This window comes from Rhinoraja longicauda, chromosome 9, assembly GCF_053455715.1.
Source record: "Rhinoraja longicauda isolate Sanriku21f chromosome 9, sRhiLon1.1, whole genome shotgun sequence".
Taxonomy (NCBI): domain Eukaryota; kingdom Metazoa; phylum Chordata; class Chondrichthyes; order Rajiformes; family Arhynchobatidae; genus Rhinoraja; species Rhinoraja longicauda.
The window spans coordinates 44,866,416-44,890,260 of NC_135961.1; the positions used below are offsets into that span (position 1 = coordinate 44,866,416).

The following is a 23,845-nucleotide window of genomic DNA, read 5'->3' on the forward strand; positions in this document are numbered from 1 at the left end:
AGGATATGTCAGAAGGATGAAACTGAGGTATTGCTTCATTCAGTGTTAGGTCAGCAAGCAGTGATGGCGTGCAATGGGATCATGTGCAAACAAGGATATTTACCTCCATTTACCCTCCCATTACCCTGCAAAAATATTATTTAAAAATATGTATTCTCCCATTGAAAATGTATACCTAAATCTGCTTTCAGCATCCTTTTGTACATCTTGTTTGAGACTAAAACAACTTATTGAGGAAATCAAAAAAATCTGCAGATGCTGGAGAAATTACATAAAAACAGAAAATGCTGGAAATATTCAGCAGGTCAGGCTGCATCTTGGGAAGAAAAAAATGAGCTAACATTTCAGGTCGAAGACCCTTCATCCGAATTGGAAAGGAGTCAGAAACGAATTAAACTGCAGGGAGGATGGGGAAGTGGGTGATGGATGTGTGTATGTGGAGTGAGCTGTAAACATTATCTGAATAACAGGGGAATGGGAGCAGTGAAAACTTAGACCAAAGACTCAGAGTTGTGAAATGCAGAGCAAGGAGACATAACCTGAAGAAGGGTCTCGACCCGAAAAGTCACCCATTCCTTCTCTCCAGAGATGCTGCCTGTCCCGCTGAGATACTCCAGCTTTTTGTGTCTATCTTCGGTTTAAACCAGCATCTACATTCCTTCCTACACAGGGAGACATAACCAGCAGACCAGGTTGGGCATGTCTACAACTCCAAGAGAGAAAAGAAAGGAAAAATAGAAAACAACAAACAAGCTGAGCAAATTTCACAAGTGGATGACTGATACGGACAGAAATCAAGTTTTCTTAAGTTACAGAACGTAGAGCATCGAACAGTACTTCGCAGGACCAGGCCCTTTGGCTTACAATGCCAAACATGATGTCAAATTAACTAATCTTCTCTGCCTGCATGTGATCCATTTCCCTCATATCCATGTGCCTACCTAAAAACCTTTTAAATGCCACTATCACATCTGCCTCCACCAGCACCGCTGGCAGCGCATTCCAGGCTCCCATAACTCTACATGTAAAATAAATCTTGCCACACACATTTCATTTAAACGTTGCTACTGTCAGGTTGAAGCTCTGCCCTCTATTCTTTGATGTTTCAACCCAGGGGTAAAGGTTCTATGTCTATCCTATCGATACCTCACATAATTTTATGTATTTCTATCAGGTCCTCCCCTCCATCGTTCCAGGGAAAATAATCCAAGTCTGTGCGACTTCGCGTTATAGCTAATACCCTCTAATCCAGGCAGCTTGCTGGTAAACCTCTTCTGCACCCTCTCTAAAGCCTCCACGATCTTCCTATAATGCCTGACCCGATTTCACACTACACTCCAAATGCGGCCTAAGCAAAGTCCTATTAAGTTACAATAGGACTTTCTGACAATTCTACTCAATGCCCTGACCAATAAAGCCAAACATGCCATATGCCTTTACCATTCTATCTACTTGTGTCGCCACTTTCAGGGAGCTGTGGACCTAGACCCCAAGATGCCCTGTACATCAATACTGTTAAGGGTCTTGCCATTAACTACATACTTTCCCCTTTACATTCAACACCTCAAGCTTCACACTCCATCTGCCATTACCTCACCCACTTATGTGACTGATCCATATCCCGCTGTATACCATGACCTTCCTCACTGTCCACAACTCCAGCAATCTTGGAGTCACCTGCACTTATCAACCGATCTATCCACATTTACGTCTAAGTTGTTTATAGATATTACAAACAATCGAGATCGCAGCAGGGATCCCTGTAGATTCACCATTGCGTCCAGAAGTCTGCAATTTGCCCAGATGGAAGATGAGGTGCTGTTCCTCAAGCTTGCATTGGGCTTTATTGTAATGGTGCAGGAAGCCAAAGACTGAGAATTAAAGTGATAGGCAACAGTCTACCCCTGCCGACTGAGTGGAGATGTTCCGCAAAGTGACCACCACACCTTATTGTGTGTAGATCCCATCTCTCTACTTATTTGCAAAGGAGGAATCACAATGCAGATTCACCAGATTCACTCCCTGGCATGAGGTGGGAGAATGGGAGGGATATTGTATTATGAGAGGAGAATAGGCATACTGTGTCAAATAGGCAGGAAAAAGTAAATGGAATTGATTCTAATGAAGGGTGTGGTAATGTGTTAGAGGAGAACAAACAAGGAAATATAATATAACTGAGAGGATACAAGATATAGAAGAACAAATTAATCTTGGGATGCATATCTACTGATCACCTAAGGCAGTTGGACAGATTGATGAGGTTGCCTTTCAAAAGAAAATACAAATGGATTATTTAATAAAGTAGAAAGTGCTGGAAAACTACACAGTTCAGGCAGTATCTGTGGAAGGGAAAAAGTTAATGATCTTCCATCAAAACTGGGAAAAGTTAGAGAAAGCAATAAAAACAAATTGTGTAGAATTGGGGGAGAAGTGGACAGATCAAATGGTTAAACTGTATGACAGTGCAGAGGGCAGAAGAGATTGAATGCCAAAAGTGGTGGTGGAGCTGGTTGAATGAGGATGTTACAATAAATGTGAGTAACAAGATTGTATGGAGAGCAACAAAATCTGAATGTGTTTATCGTCTCTATACTGAGCAATAAGATTATAAAGCCTTCAACTTGAAGCTTGGAAACTCTTGAATGCACAAGCACCTCAACTGATACGGCGCTTAATTAGAAATTAGTGCAAATGACATTGCATCCTCCTCCCTTATTATTGGATGTGGCAGTTCAAACAGTTAACCAATTGTAAAAACTAAGCCCATCTGCTGTGCTCCATATCTAGTTCAGTGAGTAGATAGGTAATTATATTTTCTGAATTCATGTTCGAATCCTTTCTTGAATTAGAATATGAAAAATCCGTTGAGTTAGCGAACTGATGATGGTAGGGTAAAAAAAAAATCAGAGCCTTTTATGTTTGGTCATAACTTAAATGATAAATTAAAATGTGTAATATTTAATGTTAGAATTGTTTAACAAAGGAAAATGTTAAAATAAATTGATCACCACTGCAAGTGACACCCCTGTTTCACCAGTACACCTCTCGGGTCAATCATTTCTTCCTGCATGGATTTGAGCCTCGTAATTACAATTGGTAAGAATAATTATCCATCCTAAATAGAGATAATAGACTTGGACTCTATCCACAATTTGTTCTTTCCAATTGTGTGTTTCTGTTTAATTTTGAATTCATTAGGTGATCTGATTATGTTGGAAGAGTTCAAATGATTCTAGTTGGAATGGAACATAGTGTAAGGGATTATTTCAGAAGTAACGGAGGTGTGGTAGTATGGCGATAGCTTGGAGCAGCAGATGAAGTTCAGGGCAACAACGATACACACAGAATGGCAAAGTTTTGAATTGTTAAATTGGAGTAAAGAAAGAGGTTCACATATCAATTAAATGATATCTGATATCCTTTCCAGGTATAGTTAGGATCACTAGATATAAGAGACCTTTTCACATTTATAATGAGTTCAGTCACCTGTGTTCCTTTTTAATTTTTGTCCTTTATGGTCTTGCTTGGTGCATACCACTGTAGACAATGAGTATTCTGCCATTTCTGAACTGGGGCTAATTATCGTGTGAGAGCTAAGATGGAAATCTGTACGATTGATATAAAATTGTTAGATTGTACATTTTGAGGGCAGGTGAGAGTCTTTTTACAAAGATAGACGTGCCCTAATAAAGTCCTGATAACCTTTCATACAAAACCATCACCTCTCCATCTAGCCTGTAAAACTTTCTGTTGACTGCAAAAAAGTTGCTACCATTTATTGGAAAGATGGGGAAGATTATAATTTGAGACCATAAATATAAGTAGGTCGCTAATAAGCCCAACAGGGGATTCAGGAGAAACCTTCTCACAGTTGTTAGTGTGGAACGAGTTGCACTAGGAAAATTCAAAGCATTTGAATCTTGGGTACCACCTCCGAACAGAAGTTCCTCAAACGGCAGAGTCCAAGTTTCAGATACTGGTGCATCAGGGAGGGAGCCAATGATCTGGGTAAGGTGTAGCTAGAGGCACTCAGGTGTATCTAAGCTCTGCAGAAATATTCAGTTCAAAAAGGACAATGGGTTACTGAATTGAAGCAGGAAAAGGGATTTGGAGGGTCTTGAGAGATTCCATTAGCTTCCACATGCTTTTCTGCAGCACATCTTCTTCCATGTCTGTCTTGATTGAACTTAGCTATTTAATGAACGTAATTTATTTGATTATTTACATGTAGACCTGCTGATTGGCCTTGCTTCCGTGAGGTTCCTTAGTCATCAAAGTCCTCTTTCTGTTGAGAGTCCATGCAGCTGGCATTGCACGCGATGCTAAAATGGGCTGTTCACTCATCAAAGCTCACAACTAGGCCTGGTACTTTTCTTGCCCATTATCCCCACACAGTATCAAATATTGGATTCTGGTTCAATGGGGAGATTCTTGAGGATTAATTTATTTTCCCTTAGTTTAAACGTGCCTCAACCCGCCATTCCCCAAACTACACATATAGGGAATCAGTTTCCACATCTTTGTTGGAGATCAGTAAAATCTGCACAACTTTCTGTTTTGTACCTTTTTATTAAGTTAACGGGAAAAAATTCTCTCTTGTCCATCTGCAAGGTGGTATTTTCATCAAACCACAATTCTGGAAAAATGCCCTGGACTTAAGAACCTCTTTATAAGGTGGCAGATATTTATTCCATTGGCAAAACCACCAATTTATTTTTACAATGTATTTTAAATTTTTAAATTTTAATTTCTCATCAGCTTTAAGCTTATCAATTGCCTTTACCTGATTTGTTTTTCCTGTTTACTACTACCTAATCTGTCTGTATAACATCCTATTTCAGAGGAACAAAAGGCTTTTGTTGATGGAGTTTGTTGCTGTGTGTATTTGGAGGAACAAAAGGTTTTTGTTAATGTTGTTTGTTGCCTTGTGTATTTGCTGGATAATACTTCTTAACATTATAAAAATGTTGCTGGCTAATGTGACTCCGGTGCCAATTTAAGTGCTTACTTGGCAACCCAAACCTATATTATAAATTCCTGCTTTCAACACACACCCCATAAAAGAAAAATTATTGCTTGTTCTTTTACTCTAAAGCTTTTGTTGCCCCAGATGATGTCTGGAAATGGTTATTTTGCAAACTGGAAAGTTGCATGGATGAGGACTGAATACAGTGTGCGGACTTAATGTTGTTCTTTGTTTCTCCCTGTTCCGCCAGCTAAGAGTTTTACTTGGTTCATTTTTAAGAGCCAATTGCTGATAGTATTTCACTGAACAAGAGGAGGATGCTGGAAAAGTGCAGTAGACCAGGCAGGATCTGTGAAAAGAGTAATAGAGCCAACATTTTATGTTGGCGAAGATAGACACAAAAAGCTGGAGTACTCAGCAGGATCTCTGGAGAGAAGGAATGGGTGATGTTTCAGGTCAAGACCCTTCTTCAGTCTGCAGTTCCTTCCTACATATTTCATGTTTACGATCTTTTTTTATCAGAACAGCATCTGTAGTATTTTGTTTTTCAGTTCCCATTAATAAGGGCATGAGAGTGGCTTGTGGCTTTATTGTGCTCATGCACAAAGAAATATGTGTGGCACATTGGTGATGGTGCTCCTCATCTGACTGACCAATTTGGCAAGTTGACGATGGAATTGTGGATTGAAGAAAGTCTAATGTTCCAGAGGTTGGCACGATGGAATTAAACACACTTCACTGTTATTTCGTCATATCCTTTAAAATTTTGCACCTTGCATGCTAAATCCATTCCATTTTGATGATATTGATTCTGTTCCCACAGTCCTCGGAACAGTACAACCCCAATCCTAACAGCTCACACCTTCTTCGTCTTCTTCGGCCCCCTAGGTCATGGCTGACCATGGGTGATGAATCCTAGTTGGCTGCTTGCTCCACACCTCGGCTAGAGCAGCGTTGCTTGTGGCTGAAGAGACCAATGCGGGAGTGACAGTCTCTGTTGCAAAGGTCACATTTGTGTGTGGTCTCTGGTTTGTTGAAGTTGCTGCCCTCCTGTCTGCGTGCCCGCTTTTCTGCCGCAGCATTCATCAGTTTCTCTTCCCCTGTTTTGAGATGTTGGTTCAGGGTACCTCTTCACCTCGTACGGTCAGCTGCAAGGCTCTCCCAGGACTCCACATCGATGTTGAGCGCCTTCAAATCTCTCTTGCCGACATCCCTGTAACGTAGCTGGGGGCGGCCGATGGTTCTCCTCCCAGATGTTAGCTCTCCATAGAGGATGTCTTTTGGAATACGGCCATCCTCCATGCGGTGGACATGGCCCAGCCACCGCAGCCTACGCTGCCTGAGTAGAGTGTACATACTCGGAAGGCCAGCGCGAGACGGAATCTCGGTGTTGGACACTCTGGCTTGCCAGGATATACCCAGGATACGGCGGATGCTTCTAAGGTGGAAGGTGTTGAGTCTTCTCTCCAGTCTGGCATATGTAGTCCATGTCTCACTGCCGTCCAGCAGCGTGCTGTTGACACAGGCGTTGTAGACTCCTACCTTTGTCTTCACTGTCAGCTTTGGATTGGTCCACGCTCGAGTTGTGAGGCGAGCGAGAGTTGTAGCTGCCTTCCCGATCCTCTTGTCAATCTCTGTGTCCAAGGAGAGGTTGTCGGTGATGGTGGAGCCAAGGTACGTGAACTGATGGATGGCATCGAGTTTGTAGTCGTCGATGGTGATGACAGGCGGTGCCTCTGTATCCTGTCCCAGGACGTTCGTCTTCTTCAGGCTGATGGTCAGCCCAAAGTCCTTGCAAGCCCGATAGAAGCGGTCCATCAGTGACTAGTTCCTGCTGGGTGTGGGACACAACTGCTGCGTCATCGGCGAACAACATGTCTCTGATGAGAGCTTCACATACTTTTGTCTTAACTCGGAGGCGGGTGAGGTTGAAGAGCCTGCCGTCTGTTCTAGTAGGCAGGTAGATCCCCTCTGTTGCGGTGCCGAAGGCATGTTTCAGGAGCAGTGCGAAGAAAATCCCAAAGAGTGGGGGAGCCAGGACACAGCCTTGTTTGACGCCACTGCGGATGTCGAAGGGCTCTGAGAAACCGCCGTTGAACTGCACTGTCCCCTTCGTGTTGATGTGGAAGGATTCTAGGATGCTCTGCAGTTTTGGTGGGCAGCCGATCTTTGGGAGAGCCTTGAATAGGCCATCTCTGCTGACGAAGTTGAAAGCCTTGGTGAGGTCAATGAAAGCAATATACAGGGGCATCCGCTGTTCTCTGCACTTCTCCTGCAGCTGGCGAAGGGAGAAGACCATGTCTACTGCTCACACCATAATAAAGCAATATCAATACCATTTAAAAACAATCTTCTTTGCCATGTTTTTTACCAGTTAAAACTATTCCCTATCATTAAGAATAGTCCTCCCACAGTTGCTTTTTATTTATTTTATACCATCGGGTGACACCGTACGATGGCAGCCTCGCCAACAGCCTGTCTCGTCCTTTACTTCTTTTATTGTTTTTAGTCTGTTGTTAAATGTATGTTTTAGTGTATCTTTAGTTTTGTATTATGTGGGGGAGGGGTGGGGTAAACTTTTATCTCTTCCTCGACGGAGTTGCGACTTTTTCCGTATCGTATCTCTGTCCGCACTGCAGCCTAACATCGTGGAACTGTCGGTCCCTTTGCTGGGGATCGACTTTGAGAGCTCCGATCACCGGAGCTTCGATTGCTGACTGCGGGAGCTTCGATCACCCCGACTGCGGATGGTTCGACTGCCCCGACTCTGGGAGAAATGAAAGGAGTGAAGAAGATAATACATTATTGCCTTCTATCACAGTGCGCTGTGGTGGATGTTTATGTTAATTTTTATGTAGTTGTGTGTCTTGTTGCTTTTTTGGTATGACTGTATGGCAAATCAAATTCCTTATGTTTTTACATACTTGGTTAATAAATTAACTACAATACAATGCAATTTTATTTTTATTGAGGAAATAACCCTTAATTTATAAGACCTAAAGTCAACTATTCTTAAGGGAGGATAACCTCAGCTTCCCCTGTCTCTCCTTGTAACTGAATTCCCGAGTTCCTGGAACTATTTCAGCAAATCTGCCCTTTTCCTAAAGTCCTGAAATATTCTAAATCTGATGCTTGGGGAGACAGAATACATAGCTGAGACTCCATCAGTGACTTATAATGATTGAATGCAAGTTCTAGACTGATGAAACATATTGGGCTTGGGAGCTGAGGATGTTCAGCAAAAGCTTGTCTGGTTCCAATACACTACTCGGAAGTCATTAAGTATTGTCTTTGTTAATATACCTAAGTCATTAAACTCTTTTTTGTAGTGTTAAAATAATTTCCCAGCAGGGCTTCTAGAATAAAAATAGATCACAAAATGTACACTAATATAATACTACTGATCTCCACTTCAAGACATCCCAAAAAGCTTTCAAGCTGATGAAACCATTTGAAATATACTTAGTCATATGGAGACAACGCTTATAAACCTAGTGGAGAGCAATATGATGAGCAGATGCTTAAGGGTTTAGTGATACATTGAGTGATCAATATTTAAAAAATTGCACCATTATTTCGGAATAGTGTTAGGATGTTAAGTTAACCAGCAGGTTTTAACCCAATGTTTTTGGTGCAGCACTGGAGGATTACTCTTGATTTTTGTACTGGAGCCTCTCGACACGGACCTAAACCAACACCCTTCTGACTCTGGGGCAAGATTGCTGCCCCGTGAACTATGACCAACACGGAACAAAGAACCAGGCAAAGGTTTCCATGAAGCACCTTTTACTTCAGTTATCAGTAGAACTGTAGCAATCTGCGCAGAAAGTCTAAGGTTCTATCAACTGCAAATTTCAAACCTGAGATTTGCTGTATTGCAAAGGTGAAACCATGTGGAATTAAACCGCAGCTTAACAAGTTAAGGCATTGATTGGCTACAGTTTATTGTAATGGCACTGTCGAGATATAATGGAGAGTTTATTCCTTGAGTATTCCTTGATTCCGGCTGTATATATATGATATGATATGATATGATATGATATAGTTAGCTTAACAAGGAGTTTACAATTTTTTAAAAAATCACAAAATGTAAGTACTGTTGTTAAGATTGGAATTTATTGTAGCCCTAAATGGTTTAATAAACTATTTCATAGGGCAGTTAATAGTGGGCCACTTTGCTAAGGGTTTTAGTTTTAGTTTACTGTAGAGATACGGCACAGAAACGGGCACTTCAGCCCACTGAATCCCCACCGGCTATCAACAGTAGTTTTATGTCATCCCACTTTTGCATCCACTCCTTACAAACTAGAAGTAATTTTAACCTACAAACCCGCACATCTCTGAGATGTGGGAGAAAACTGGAGCACCCAGAGGAAGCCCCTGTGCCAGCCTGTTTGGCATAACATTATAGGGTTGACAAGTTAAAGATGGCACATTTCTGTCCCAAAAGGTGTTAGATGATTAGTTTATTTTATTTTTAGAGTTTGTGAAGTGCTTGGATATGAATCTTTAGTCTATTAAGATGGAACTCAGGAAAACTGGAGCTTTAGGTTATGGTGAGTGGTCGGGGTGCCATCAATGAGTCTGTGCTGTTCTTCCAAGAAGCAGTGCACCTGACTGCGATGGAACCAGTGTTTTCATGCAGACAGTTGAAATTGTTTTCATGCAGACAGTTGACCGTTCTAGATTGCACACAGTCAACAATGACACTTCATTCCGGTTGCACTAGTGGATACCTGTTACAATGAGTTTGATCGTAATCGGAGGAAATGATTCCTCTTGTTTATATTTATTACTTCAGTAAGTCTTCATGAGCAATACTGACTTGTGAATGGCTTCATCTGATTTGAGAACTTAAAACAATTCAACTTATTTGCCATCACTTTAGTTTATGTTTTATCTAAATACTCAAAATTGTGTCATTTAATTGTTTGGGAGAACAAAGCAGAACCTCCTTTACCTTGTATATGAGATTTTTCTTTGTAATGAAGTACAGTGGGTGAGGAATGCTTGGATCGAAGAACCAAGGTGAGTCAAACATTTCTACATGGTTTTGAATATGTGATCTACTCCCACCCCTCCCCCCCTCAAAACAAAATAGTTCAAAACCATTCTGTATGTGGTCTGAATCACAACGATGGCGAGGCAAGATTCAAAACACACTGCCATTTTATTGTGAATGACAATTCAGTTTTACACTCTCTTCTATCATCCTCCACTTCAGAAGTAGGCAGGCTCTGCTTTGGGAAACTGTCTTGTATGAAAATCTTGATTTGAGGACTCATTACATGAAGCAGATTTGATGTTATGTAAATTGTGCAGGTTTTGTAATTGTGATGAATCAAAATTTAATTTTCCATCACTGTGCAATGTAGTGCATCATATTAAATGTGTTGCTTTTGCTGTATAGAGGTGTTTTAAATGGATAAGCTGCACCGTACTTTTAGCTCATCTCCTTTCATTTTCAACTTCTTGGAGCGTGAAATAACCTGCCAGCTAACACAAGCTTAAATTAATGAATTGGCGGGTGTGTATATCAGAAGTACCTATCAACAATATTGTAGCAGAAAGACACAGGACTGTTTTTTTTAATTCTGTTTTTTGTATATTTCAAATAGTCATTTCTTATCGGGAAGCAGGATTCTGTTTGCTTACCTAGACTATTTTTGAGTCTTAAGCTTCTTCTCCGCTCCGATGAGCAGAACCAAGTCTTTGCTGGATCAAGTGGTCTTCAATTAACCGTGTGGCTTGCATTGATTTTGGTTTGATCTCATTCAACTATCATGTCTGAGCCTCTAAAGACTTGCTTGTGTGAATTTTGGGTATTTTTTCATCCCATTCAAATTAATGGTAAGAGAACGTGCACATTTCAGACAGGATGGAAAATGCAGCTACAGTAAGTGATAGATGATTGGCTGGCTGCTTGTAATACTCCCTGGCTGATAATTCTTTGAGATTTCATGTTGCGTTGAGCAGGCTTGAAGATTTACTCCTGTGCCTATTTTATTGTATCCCTATTGAAATGAAGTACAGCACTTCAATTTGAACAATTTTTTGCTATGTTTCATAATACTTTGTTTCACTATGCCTCTATTAATTAAGCTGATGATCCAAAACGCTCTTCCATTTGACTTGTCAGATATCCTGTCACCTATAAGGATTGGCATACATTGTTTTCAGTAAAATGTAGAAGTTGAATGAGAGGTGTCGATGAGCAGCCCACTAATCGGATGTATTGCCAGGCCATAGTTGCCAGGCGCCTGAGGAGGGGGCTCGGCCCAGGATGTCACTATGCCTTTTCTCCATAGATGTTGCCTGGCCCGCTGAATTTTTTGTCTGTCTTTGGTTTAAACCAGCGTCTGCTGTTCCTCCCTGCAGATAACAAAATCCTTCAGAATGTTTCTTCTGTAGACTTATGGATGTGGTGATTGACTTTATATTATTTTGGTGAATCATATAACTGAAATAATGGCCTTTTATTGCAAGAGGATCTGAGTACAATAATAGAGACACCTTAATCGAAGACATCCATAAAGGCTTGGTGCGACCATATCTGGAATATTGTCTGAAGAAGGGTTCTGACCCAAAACACGCCTATCCATTTTCTCCAGAGATGCTGCCTGATCCACAGAGTTATTCCAGTACTTTTATTTGTAAACCAGCATCTGCAGTTTCTTGTTTCTCTGTGGAATATTTTGTTCAGGTCTAGTCGTCTTGCCTGAGGGAAGAAAACCTTGCAGTGAAGGTCCAAAGCAAAGGGGTTACCAGATGGGTTACTGACTGAGTTGGCAAGTTTGAGTTGAGGGATTGAGCAGATGAAGCCTGTGCTCTCTTGTGTTTACACAAATGAGAGATTATCTAATTGACCTTATGTTGTGTGACGGGGCAGTCTAATGATTCTCTACACTCGGGTGTCTAGAACATGAGGTCATAGTCTTAAAATAAGGACTCAGACATTCAGGACAAAGATGAAAATAAATTATTTGTCACCAGGTGGTGAATTCTCACCCAAGAGAACTGGACACTCGATTACTGAATATATGTTCAAGTTCAAGATCAGTAGCTGTTAGATATTAAGGAATCGAAGGATGTGAGATTTGTGCAGGAAGGTGTTGGTGAGGTGAATCACCCACGATCTTAAATGCCTGAGCAAGCACAAATTGAATATTTCATTCCTTCTGCTGTTTCTTAAGCCTTGAATGGTTTGATAAGCCAGTCAGAGGTCATTTAAGAGGCAATCACATTGCTGTGGGTCTGGCATGAGCTGGACCCAATAAGGATGCCATTTAAGTGAACTAAATAGCAAATTTCTCATCAACAGAAGAAAGGTTTCATGTATGCCGAGAATGCATGAACTGGATTACTGTGGAGGAAACTCGGTGGCACTAGTTACAATTGGAAATATTTTATAGAGGGGTATGAAAATGACATAGGAGTATTTTAATTGTTGACACTGGCTAGATACAACACATCTCGTCAGTGTCAATGAACAATATTGTCCTGAACAATATTGTGTTCCCATGGCATGCTCTATCAGGGCTCAACCGTCTTATGTTTCACTGTCTTGTTTTGACTACCCAGTGACGAATACAGATAGCCATTGGGTAATGAACAGGTTACCTTTTTACAGATGTTCTTAAGTTGATTTTGTCCATAACTTAGAAAAGACACAAACAGCACTCAATATAGTAACCATACCCACACTGTATTGCAACGAAGCACATAAGACAGATAAGAATGAACAATTACTAAAAGTGGAGATGGTGTAAATGATTTCTGGTGTTAGTAGGGATCAAACATCTGTCCGTACTTTGGAGTTTTGAATTTAATAATATCATGGTTCATCTTTGTACGTGTCCGTAGGTCAGGCATTCATTACCTTGGATGGTCTGTATGTCAATTGTTAAAATGTTCACCATTGCTTTTAAGTTACTAAACATGATTTATCTTTGGAGATGCTGTGAGGGTTAAATTGAACCGTGAAGCACCTTTTTGGGTACTTTACTGTCACCTACAGCTTGATAATAATAATAATAATGCATTTTATTTATATAGCGCTTTTCATATACTCAAAGACGCTTTACAGAGATTTAGAGAACATAGGGAAATGAATAAATAGATAAATAAGTAAATAAATAAACGAACAGAGAAAGGAGACAGAAGGTGAGGTGACCTTCAGTGGTTGAAGGCAGTACTGAACAGGTGAGACTTCAGCGATGTTTTGAATGTGGTGAGTGTGGAGGAGTCTCTAACGGTTTGGGGTAGTGAGTACCATAGGGTGGGAGCAGCGATGGAGAAAGCCCTGTCCCCCCAGGATCTGAGTTTGGTCCGGATGTGGGGGGATAGGAGATTGGCAGCAGCAGAGCGGAGGGTGCAGGTGGGAGTGTGCCTGTGGAGGAGGTCGGTCAGGTAGGATGGGGCCAGGTTATGGAGGGCTTTGTAGGTTATGAGGAGGATTTTGTACTGGATTCTCTGGGGGATGGGGAGCCAGTGGAGTTTATAAAGGACGGGGGTGATATGGTCACGGATCGGGGTGTGGGTGAGTAGACGGGCAGCGGAGTTTTGAATGTATTGAAGTTTACTGATGATTTTTGAGGGTGCGCCATAGAGGAGGCTGTTGCAGTAGTCCAGACGGGAGGTGATGAAGGCGTGGATGAGGGTTTCTGCAGCTGTGGAGGAGAGGGATGGACGGAGACGGGCAATGTTTTTGAGGTGGAAGAAGGCTGTCTTTGTGATGTGTTTGATGTGTTTGTCGAAGGAGAGGGTTTGATCAAAGATGATTCCAAGATTCCGGATGTGAGGTGAGGTGGATACTGGGAGACCATCAATGTTGAGGATGAAGTTTTGGGTGGATTTGGTGAGCGTTTTTGGACCAATGATGATGATTTCAGATTTGTTGCAATTGAGTTTGAGGAAATTTGATTGAAGCCAAGATTTTATTTCAGTGATGCAGTTTGTCAGTGTAGAGTGTGTGGTGGGGGAGATTGACTTGGTGGAGATGAGGAGCTGGATATCATCGGCGAAGCAGTGGAAGTTGAGACCATGACGGCGGATTAATTGACCAAGGGGGAACAGGTAGAGGATGAAGAGGAGGGGGCCAAGGACTGAGCCTTGGGGGACACCTTGGGGGAGGGGAGCGGTGGGGGATTTACAGTTGTTAATGGAGATGAACTGGTGTCTGTCAAAGAGGTAAGATTTGAACCAGGATAGGGCTGTGCCGGTGATGTTAAGGGAGGTTTCAAGTCGGGTGAGGAGAATGGAGTGATTTATGGTGTCAAAGGCGGCGCTGAGGTCAAGTAGGATGAGGATGTTGAGGTTGCCAGCGTCGGAGGAGAGGAGAATGTCGTTTGTGATTTTGAGGAGCGCAGTTTCAGTACAGTGGTTTGAGCGGAATCCGGATTGGAAAGTTTCATACAGGTTATTGGTAGAGAGGTGGTATTTGAATTGGGAAGCTACAGCACGTTCCAAAACTTTGGACAGAAAGGGTAGGTTGGAGATTGGTCTGAAGTTGTTTGGGGTGTCAGGGTTTAGACCAGGTTTTTTCAGAATGGGGGTGACAGCAGCGATTTTGAGGGATGGTGGGACGATGCCAGTGGACAGGGAGGAGTTTATTGTTGCAGTGATAAGTGGAGAGAGAGCAGGAAGGCAGGCCTTGACAAAGCTGGAGGGGATGGGGTCCAGAGAGCAGGTGGCAGTTTTTATTCCTGTGAAGAGGTCAGAGAGGTCGGTGGTGGAGATTGGGGAGAACTGAGGCAGGGGCTGACAGGATAAGGGGGGGGCAGGTGGTTTGAGGGGGAGCAGGTGCGTTGGTGGTTAAGGTGCTGTAGATGTTGTCTATTTTGCTTTGGAAGAATGAAAGGAAAGTGGTGCATTTGTCAACTGTGAATGATTGGGAGATGGTGTCCAGGGGGCTGAGGAGTTTGTTTATTGTAGAGAAGAGTGTTTTTGGGTTTCCGGAGCCAGAGTGAATTATTTGAGAGTAGTAGGTGGAGTGGGCGCGGGAGAGGGCATCTTTGTAGTGCTGCATGTGGTCTTTGTAGGCTTGGGAGTGAATTGAGAGACCTGTTTTGTTGCGGAGTCTTTCAAGTTGGCGGGCATGTGTTTTCATCACGCGGAGTTCAGGGGTAAACCAGGGAGCAGAGTGGGTGAAGGAAACTGTTTTGGTTTTTATAGGTGCAAGCTGGTCGAGGCAGGAGGAGAGAGTGCGGTTGTAGTAGTCAGTGAGGTCAGAGGGGCTGTGGAGGTCAACGAAGGGAGAGGCGGACATTATTTCAGAGAGGGAGGATGAGAGCGAGGTAGGTGAAACAGAGTTCAGCTTACGGAAGTTGATTTTGCGTTTTTGCTTTGGAGCTGGGGTGGGAATGTTGACAGACATGGTGATGGCTAAGTGATCAGAGAGGGTGGGGACGGAGCCAGAGAGGTGATGTAGATTTAGTCCAGTGGAGCAGACAAGGTCCAGAATGTGCCCACGGTTATGGGTGGGAAAATTGATGTGTTGAGTGAGGTTAAAGCAGTTGAGTATTTCAGTACTGAATATTTCTGTATATTTCTGAGTATTTCTGTACTGAATATTGTCCAAGGCACCCTTTCACGTTCTGGCGACAAGGTAGGGAAAAGTGGGTTCTCCTGAATTTATCTCCCTTCATTGTGACTTGGTGCTATTATTACATTCAGTACAATAGAAAACATTTGAAAATAAGAGCAAGAGACGATCTTTCTACCTCTCAAGCTGCTCTGCCATTCAGTATGATCATGGCTGACCTGCTAATGTCTTAAGTAAAAATACCGACGATAATTGGCTGATTACGTTTTATCCTTGGTATGCAGAATATTACCAACCATGCATTACTTGAGGGGAAATGTATATGCATAAGATGCACATTTTGAATTACAATACAATATACAATACAATATATCTTTATTGTCATTGTACAAGGGTACAACGAGATTGGGAATGCGCCTCCCATATGATGCAATAATTTAATTAGCTAGTCAGTATTAATTTAAACAACCCAATGAAACAAATTAGAACAGTTTTAAAACAGAATAAAGTGCAAGTAGATCTGTGCCGGTTCACTGTGCGATGTGACCATCCGGCTCAGCAGGACCGGTTCATAGCAGCAATGGCCCTGGGGATGAAGCTGTTCCTGAGTCTGGAGGTGCGGGTGTAAAAGGCCTTGTATCGTCTGCCTGATGGTAGAAGTTCGAACAGACTGTTGCAGGGGTGTGAAGAGTCTTTGTGGATGCTGGTGGCTTTTCTGAGGCATCGTGTGTTGTAGATGCCCTCCAAGGCTGGTAGCTGTGTTCCGATAGTCCTCTGTACTCTATGGACTACCCGCTGAAGAGCTATCCTCTCTGCCTCCGTGCAGCTGAGATACCACACAGGGATGCCATGTGTTAAGCTCTATAGATTGCCTTATCGTCCTGATGCTTGTTTCTTGTATTGTTATTTGTGCCTTAAAGGATAATAATAATAATAATAATGCATTACATTTATATAGCGCTTTTCATATACTCAAAGACGCTTTACAGGGATTTAAAGAACATAGGGAAGTGAATAAATAGATAAATAAGTAAACGAACAGAGAAAGGAGACAGAAGGTGAGGTGACCTTCAGTGGTTGAAGGCAGTACTGAACAGGTGAGACTTCAGTGATGGAGCTTTGCTGGTCGTCCAATGATTAACTGGACCTATACTCCTGCAATGCTCAGGAATATTTTTTGTCAGGTACATTGTCGTGTCAGGTGTCTCTCAAATAAAGAGCATGTTGGACACATTGTCGTGTCTAGGAGTGCAGTTGGAGGAGGTGTTGTATCGTTGCAATGTCTTACAAGATCTCAGCCTCTCAAAATCCACGTATAAATGTTGTCAGTATTTTACTTCCCAGGGAGGTTCTCTGGCCCCAGAGGGCAGTGTGGAGGCAGTCTCTTGTCTGTGGATGGGTGGGGATCTTTTCTGATCCCAGGAAGAGAGGGTGTAGGAATAATATCTCTCATCCAGATGGTTGATGAAGTGAGGGGGTGTTCTGCGAGGCTTTCTAGCTCTGGGCAGGTGGACAATGCAAAGTGTGCATCTTGAAAGGCAACACAAAGGTGGTGATATCCCCTTTCACCTGCTGCCCTTGTTTTCAGGTGATAGAGGTGGCTGGTTTGAGATGTGCTGTTGCAGAGGGCAGAACCTTGAACAAAAAAAACAGGTGCTGGTAGAACAGCGGGTCAGCAGCATCAGTGGAGAGAAATAGACGGACAATGTTTCAAGTTCAGAGCCTACTTCAGACTGATATAATAGAGGGGAGGAAGCTGAGAGATGAGGGAAAGTAATAATAATAATAAAAATGGTGGACTGAAAAAAGGCCCCACCTGAAATGCTGACTGTCCATTAGATTAGAAGAGCAATGGATAGATTAAAAATGATAATAAGAATTTAGACAGTCTAATTATTTAATTATATAAATAATTCTAACATTGATATTTGGGGAAATGATCTGGAATTTTGATCAGTGCTTGCAATTCCACATAATTGGGCCGAAGGGCCTGTTTCCGCCTTGTTTATCTAAACTAAACTAAACCTGGTTAGAAATTGGGCTTCAGCCACTTCTGATGTGCTGAACAGGTCAGTCCTAATGCCCAGCCACGTAAACGATGGCTTCTTGCATTAAGATGGTGCCTGGATGTTTCACTCTGGCAGAAATATGCTGCAGTTTTGATCTTGCTCTGACTGCTAGGAGACATCAGAACCTTAAAGGACACTCTCCATGGCAGCAAAAGCATAACGGCATTAAGGCTGCAAGGAGGAGGGGGACAATGAGGGAAATTGGTGACGGTATGGTCTGGCCTGATGGACCCCTGTGCTGTGAGTGTCCTGAAACCGCTGTGGTCTGGTATGTTGATGGACTACGGATTGCAGCATCTTTCACTGGAGTGCATAATTTTTGCAGTCTTTTTTTGCTGTCTTACAGTATATTGCGTGTGATATGTATATTTTGTGTGCTTGTGATGTGGCTGCAATCACATGGTACCTGTACCCGTCTGGACCTGTGCGTGTGGCAATAAACCTGAGACACAAAAAGACTGCAGATTCTGGAACCTTGAGGAAAAAAGTGCTGGTGGAACTCAGCGGGTCAGTTAGTATCTGCAGAGGGATTGGGGTGGGGGGGAACAAGATTTAATAGAAAACTAAAGGCAACTTTTTCATGCAAAGGGTGGTAGGTGTATGGAATGAGCTGCCTTAGGATGCTTCTGAGGCAGGTGCTGTCGCAATGCTGAAGAAGCATTTAGACAGTTACATGGATAAGACTGGTTTAGAGGGATATGTGCCAAATGCTGGCCTGGTGGGACTAATGTAGATGGAACATGTTGACCGTTGTGGGCAAGTTGGGCCAAAGATCCTGTTTCCATGCTGCAAGACTCTATGACCTTAAACTCTAATGCGGCAGGAAAGAGCGTAACAAACAGCAATGGAGAGATTTATTTCACAAAATGCTGGAGTAACTCAGCAGGTCAGGCAGCATCTCAGGAGAGAAAGAATGGGTGACTGCCGGCGTGACATTAACCACCTCAAATTCTCCACTCCCCTGACTAACTTATTGAAACATATAAGATAATTAGGGGATTGGACACATTAGAGGCAGGAAACATGTTTCCAATGTTGGGGGAGTCCAGAACAAGGGGCCACAGTTTAAGAATAAGGGGTAGGCCATTTAGAACGGAGATGAGGAAGAACTTTTTCAGTCAGAGAGTGGTGAAGGTGTGGAATTCTCTGCCTCAGAAGGCAGTGGAGGCCAGTTCGTTGGATGCTTTCAAGAGAGAGCTGGATAGAGCTCTTAAGAATAGCGGAGTGAGGGGCTATGGGGAGAAGGCAGGAACGGGGTACTGATTGAGAGTGATCAGCCATGATCGCATTGAATGGCGGTGCTGGCTCGAAGGGCTGAATGGCCTACTTCTGCACCTATTGTCTATTGTCTATTGTCTATAACTCTAACCTCTCCCCTCCTGAATGTGCAGCCCTCCACTCACTCTGCAACAACCCTGACTTTAAAATTTATAAACTCTGGCAGCAATGGAGAGAGGTTAGAATCAATAACTTGCTATCGTTGAGAAATAAATGAAGTGTATTGGCAGAGGTACTGTTATTAAGTGGTTCTATGACCACACGAGGAAGAAAGAATTGAAAGTCATGTTGGTAGTTGAGGGGATAGAGGGAGCCCTGATGGAGGAAAGAGACTTCTAGCATACAATAATTGACCTAAAGGATTCATTCTCCACAGTAAAGTTTATGCAGTGACTGAAAGCCACAAACTTCTCATGGGTCAGAGAAAATATATTTGCATCTGGGACCATCATTTGTGATTTATCATGTACCACCGGTGTCTCTCGTAAAACCTGATCCAAAGAGGGAATAAGAAGTTATTTTGTTTGCGCAGTATTCTGGAAGGAGTTGGGGTGCATATGTGTTTATACAGTGATACGTTCTCATCAAAGAGAATAGTGGACTGTTGGTACATCTGTGATTTCAATGGATGTGATTCAGCTGTTTCTATTATGAGAACCATTGCAACCAGATGTTCCCCCTGACATTGGGTTGCAATATTTCAGAGTTCTGCTGATGTTTGTTTCCGACTTTGAAGTGGTTGATTTTGTGCATTAACCGTGCGCACTTTTCAATTTTTCTACGATGCTACGATGCAAGTGCTTGATATTTCAGTTACCCCCAGCCCACACAAGTGTTCAAATAATTGCTGACTGGACTTGTATATTAGAGATTTGTTGGCACTGGACTGAAGAGGTACAGTTGCTCAATTTATTTAGGAGTGAGAGCAACAACTGGATGTTTTGACTATTTAAAAATTTGCCTCATCAGCTGACACTTGTCCAGGCACTTGCCCCGTCCAGGGTCAATAATTGATTGAAAGTTCAGTATGAAACTCGCGTTAATTGTGAGGTTCAAAGGTTAAAAACATGCTTAATCCTTGACGTGACCGGGAGCAAAGCTTGTTGTGTTATTTTGTACTTCCATTAGCTGACTGATTCATGTTGCCATCAGTGGGGTTAACTGGTTTACTACAGAAAGGGGCGGTAAGTGTTAAACATGTCAGAATTGCTTACATGCAGTGAATGGCTTAAAATAATTTCGAATGAAGATGTCTATCATTGTTGAAAAATAAACAGAATGAATTATTGCCATTGACTACCATCAGAATACTTCCATGTTGTTATAAACTTAATGGGTTGCATAACATAGAAATAAGGTCTTTAGCCCACAATGTCCATGCCATCCTTTTTCCCCTTTCTATTTTCCTGTATTAGATCTGCAACCTGCTATGTTTTGCTTATCTAATTGCCTCTCTGAATATTTCTTAAGCAGATTGATTGTATGTGGTTCCTCCACCTCCTTTGGCAGCAAGTTTCAGTTATCAGCTACTCTCTGTTGGAAAAAAACTATCAAATCACCTTTAAAACACACCTCTAGCTGTATAAACATGGGGAAAAAAGATTCTATCTATCCTATCTATGCCTCAGAATTTTATGAGTTATCTCTCAGCCTTTTTCATTCCTGGAAAATCTAACTCTGCCTATTCAATCCTTCCATTTAGGCAACAAAATTTCTTCTCCAGAGCAATCGTGTAATTTTTGTAATGTAGCGACCAGACCTGCACATCAGTGTGGACTAACCAGTATTTTGTAAATTTGCTATATGATATCCCAATTCTGATATTCTATGCCTTGACCGTTGAAGGCAATGTTTGCTTCACCTTTTTGCTTCTTGCTATTGAGGGCGTGCAGCGCAGGTTCACTAGGTTAATTCCCGGAATGGCGGGACTGCCGTATGTTGAAAGACTAAGCTTGTATACACTGGAATTTAGAAGGATGAGAGGGGATCTTATTGAAACGTATAAGATTATTAAGGGATTGGACACGTTAGAGACAGGAAACATGTTTCCAATGTTTGGGGAGTCCAGAACCAGGGGCTACAGTTTAAGAATAAGGGGTAGGCCATTTAGGATGGAGATGAGGAAAAACTTTTTCAGTGTAAATCTGTGGAATTCTCTGCCTCAGAAGGCAGTGGAGGCCAATTCTCTGAATGCTTTCAAGAGAGAGCTAGATAGAGCTCTTAAGGATAGCGGAGTCAGGGGTATGGGGAGAAGGCAGGAAAGGGATACTCACAACCATACAGGCGACCCCCCGGCGACCATGTGGCGACAGCCTAGTCGCCTGTAGTCGCCTAAAAAATCGCCTTAGTGGGATAGGGGTTTAAGAGGAGATCTTGTCAAAATCTATACATTTCTCACTGGACTTGACAGGGTTGATGCTGGGATTATATTTTCCCCGACTGTGTGTCAAAAACCAAGGGCCATAGTCTCAAAATAGGGAGTCATTCATTCACTGCAGATATGAGGTTTTTTTCACCCAATTGATGGTTAATCATTGAGGTTTCGTAGTTTCATACCCAAGAAGACTATGGAGACTTAGTTGTCGAGAATATTCAAGAAGGGGACCTATCAGGCAGCAGACCTTGGATGTTATCTGTCTGGAGTTTGCATATGCTCATTAGTTTCCCCTGTGTGCATCTTTTCCCTGCAACGTCACAGAATCGTACCGGTTGATAGGATAATTTGATCCTGTAAATCCTGGGTAGAACAGGTAGAAGAATTACTGATGTGTTGGCAGGCATTTGAGCGAGAAACGGAACAGAAAAATCAGGGGGTGGGGCAGATTAGTATTAATGGCACTGCTCCAAATAGCCTCCTATATTGCACGAGAAAATGGGAACTCTCACAGATTACTAGTTATGAAGGGAACGAAGAGGTTAGAGCAGCAAAATCCTGCTGAGTTAACAGATCCACCATGACCTTACGGATTGGCAGGGAAGAGGTGAGAGGTCAACTGGCTGCTTCTGTTATGTTCATCAGTTGCACAACCAGTGAAGAAGGTTGCCTAAGGCTACAACAGGATCTTAATCAACTGGGAAAGCGAGCAAGGAATGACAGATGGAATTTATCTTGGACGAGTGTGAAATAATGCATTCGGGAAGTTAAAACAGATCAGGGCACACACAGGGTTGGTCCCTGGGGACTGTTGATGAATGGAGGGACGCAGAGATACAAGTTCATAGTTCCCTGAAAGTGGTGACAAAGGCAGCCAGGTGGTTAAGAAGATGTATGGCTTGCCTTGGGATGCTATAATACACCTAGACCAGATATTGGTGAGACCGCTCTTGGAGTGTTGTATACGGATCTGACCTTTCTGTCCTGGGCCTACTCCATTGTCTGAGTAAGGCCCAGTGCAAATTGGAGGAACAGCACCTCGTAGATCGCTTGGGTAGTTTACACCCCAGCGGTAAGAACATTCTCTAACTTCAAATAGCCCTTGTTTTCTCTCCACCCTTTCCCCCTTCCCAGTTCTCCTACCAGTCTTACTGTCTCTGACTACATTCTATCTCTGTCCTGCCCACTCCCCTGACATCAGTCTGAAGAGGGGTCGTGGCCCGAAATGTCATCCATTCCTTCTCTCCAGAGATGCTGCCTGTCCTGCTTAGTTACTCCAACATTTTGTGTCTGCCTGCAGATTTTACTTGTTTTAATTAATAGAAATGACTGTTTCTGGGTGTATACAATGGTGACTAAGTTTGAGAAGAGGCAGGCAAGCTGAGTGATTATATTCTTAGTCCCTGCTCGACAATTGTCCAGTCTCCTTGTAATAGACCAGCTGTGTTAAATTTTGGTTTCCTAATAGATCCTTGTTTATAAATGTGTGATTTAATAAACCCTTTGGAATTAATCTAGAGGCAGGGGAAATATTTGTAATTAAGCCAACAATTCCTATTACATTTCTTTGGCATTCAGACTAAATATCACCTCTTATTTAAAATTGCATCATTATTTCCTTGATAGAGCATTTTTATTGATGGTGTTGTTAGAAGTAACATGCAAAATGTTTCTAATGCATGGAAATGTGTTTCAGGCAAATGAAAATTTTCATTATGAGATTTAATTATGCACTGTAGCTCCCTGGAACTGCAAATGATTTATTGCTCAAGTAATTCTTCCGTTTCTGAATTGTTAAAATTACTTTGCAGAAACATTGTTCTAAATGCATTGACTGTTGGCACCATTCATGAGAACCCAAATAAAATGTGACTAGGTTTTTGGGCAAAGTTTCAAAACACAGTGAGAAAGTTGGAGAAAATGAGTAACTGTCAGAGTGAATATCTCATGTCTCTCATTACCACAATTACACATTACAGTTCACATAATTAACAAAATGATGAGTAGGTTGAAAGCATATTAGCGCCTAAAATTTTCCATGTAATCTGCTTGAGCTTTTAGTGGAACAGAACAAAATCTGAAACAAAGATGGTGACAGGAATAGGACCACAGAGAATGAATTATTTTGTGAATAATACAAGACAAACCAGTGAAGGTGATTGACGTAAAATGAGTTTGCTCCAAGGGTAGTGCTGGGGAAGGAGATCCACGATTTACACCCAGTGACAATGAATGATTGGCGATATATTTACAGGTCAGGATGGTATGTGACTTGAGGGAGCCTGCAGATGGTGGTATTCCTATTTGCCTTCTGGCCTTGTCCTCCTTGGCAATAATGGTCACAGGTTTGAGAGAGTTGTTGGAGTAGTGTGAAGAGAAAATAGTGGAGAAGAGCAGATTAAACTGGACAGGGTGCAAAAAGGGTTCAGGAGTATGTTGCCGGGACTGGAGGGCTTGAGTTGTAAGGAGAGACTATATAAGGTAGGACTTTCTTCCTTGGAGTTTAGGAACTTGAGAAGCTACATAAAATCATGAGGGGCTAAGATAAGGTGGATGATCAGTCTTTTACCCATGGTGGGGGAATTCTAAAATTAAAGACCTCAGATTTAAGGTGA

At 42.3% G+C, this 23,845-nt stretch overlaps 2 protein-coding genes across 2 annotated transcripts in view; one reads left to right on the forward strand and one right to left on the reverse strand.

Annotated features, from left to right (window-relative positions):
• Positions 1 to 7,200, reverse strand: part of adss2 (adenylosuccinate synthase 2) — a 612,379-nt gene extending 605,179 nt beyond the window's left edge. Inside the window, exon 1 of the mRNA XM_078405372.1 lies at positions 7,193 to 7,200. The gene's annotated coding sequence lies outside the window, so the exon portion shown is untranslated. The remainder of the gene's footprint in view (positions 1 to 7,192) is intronic.
• Positions 1 to 23,845, forward strand: part of smyd3 (SET and MYND domain containing 3) — a 675,783-nt gene that overhangs the window by 73,090 nt on the left and 578,848 nt on the right. The window lies entirely within an intron of this gene.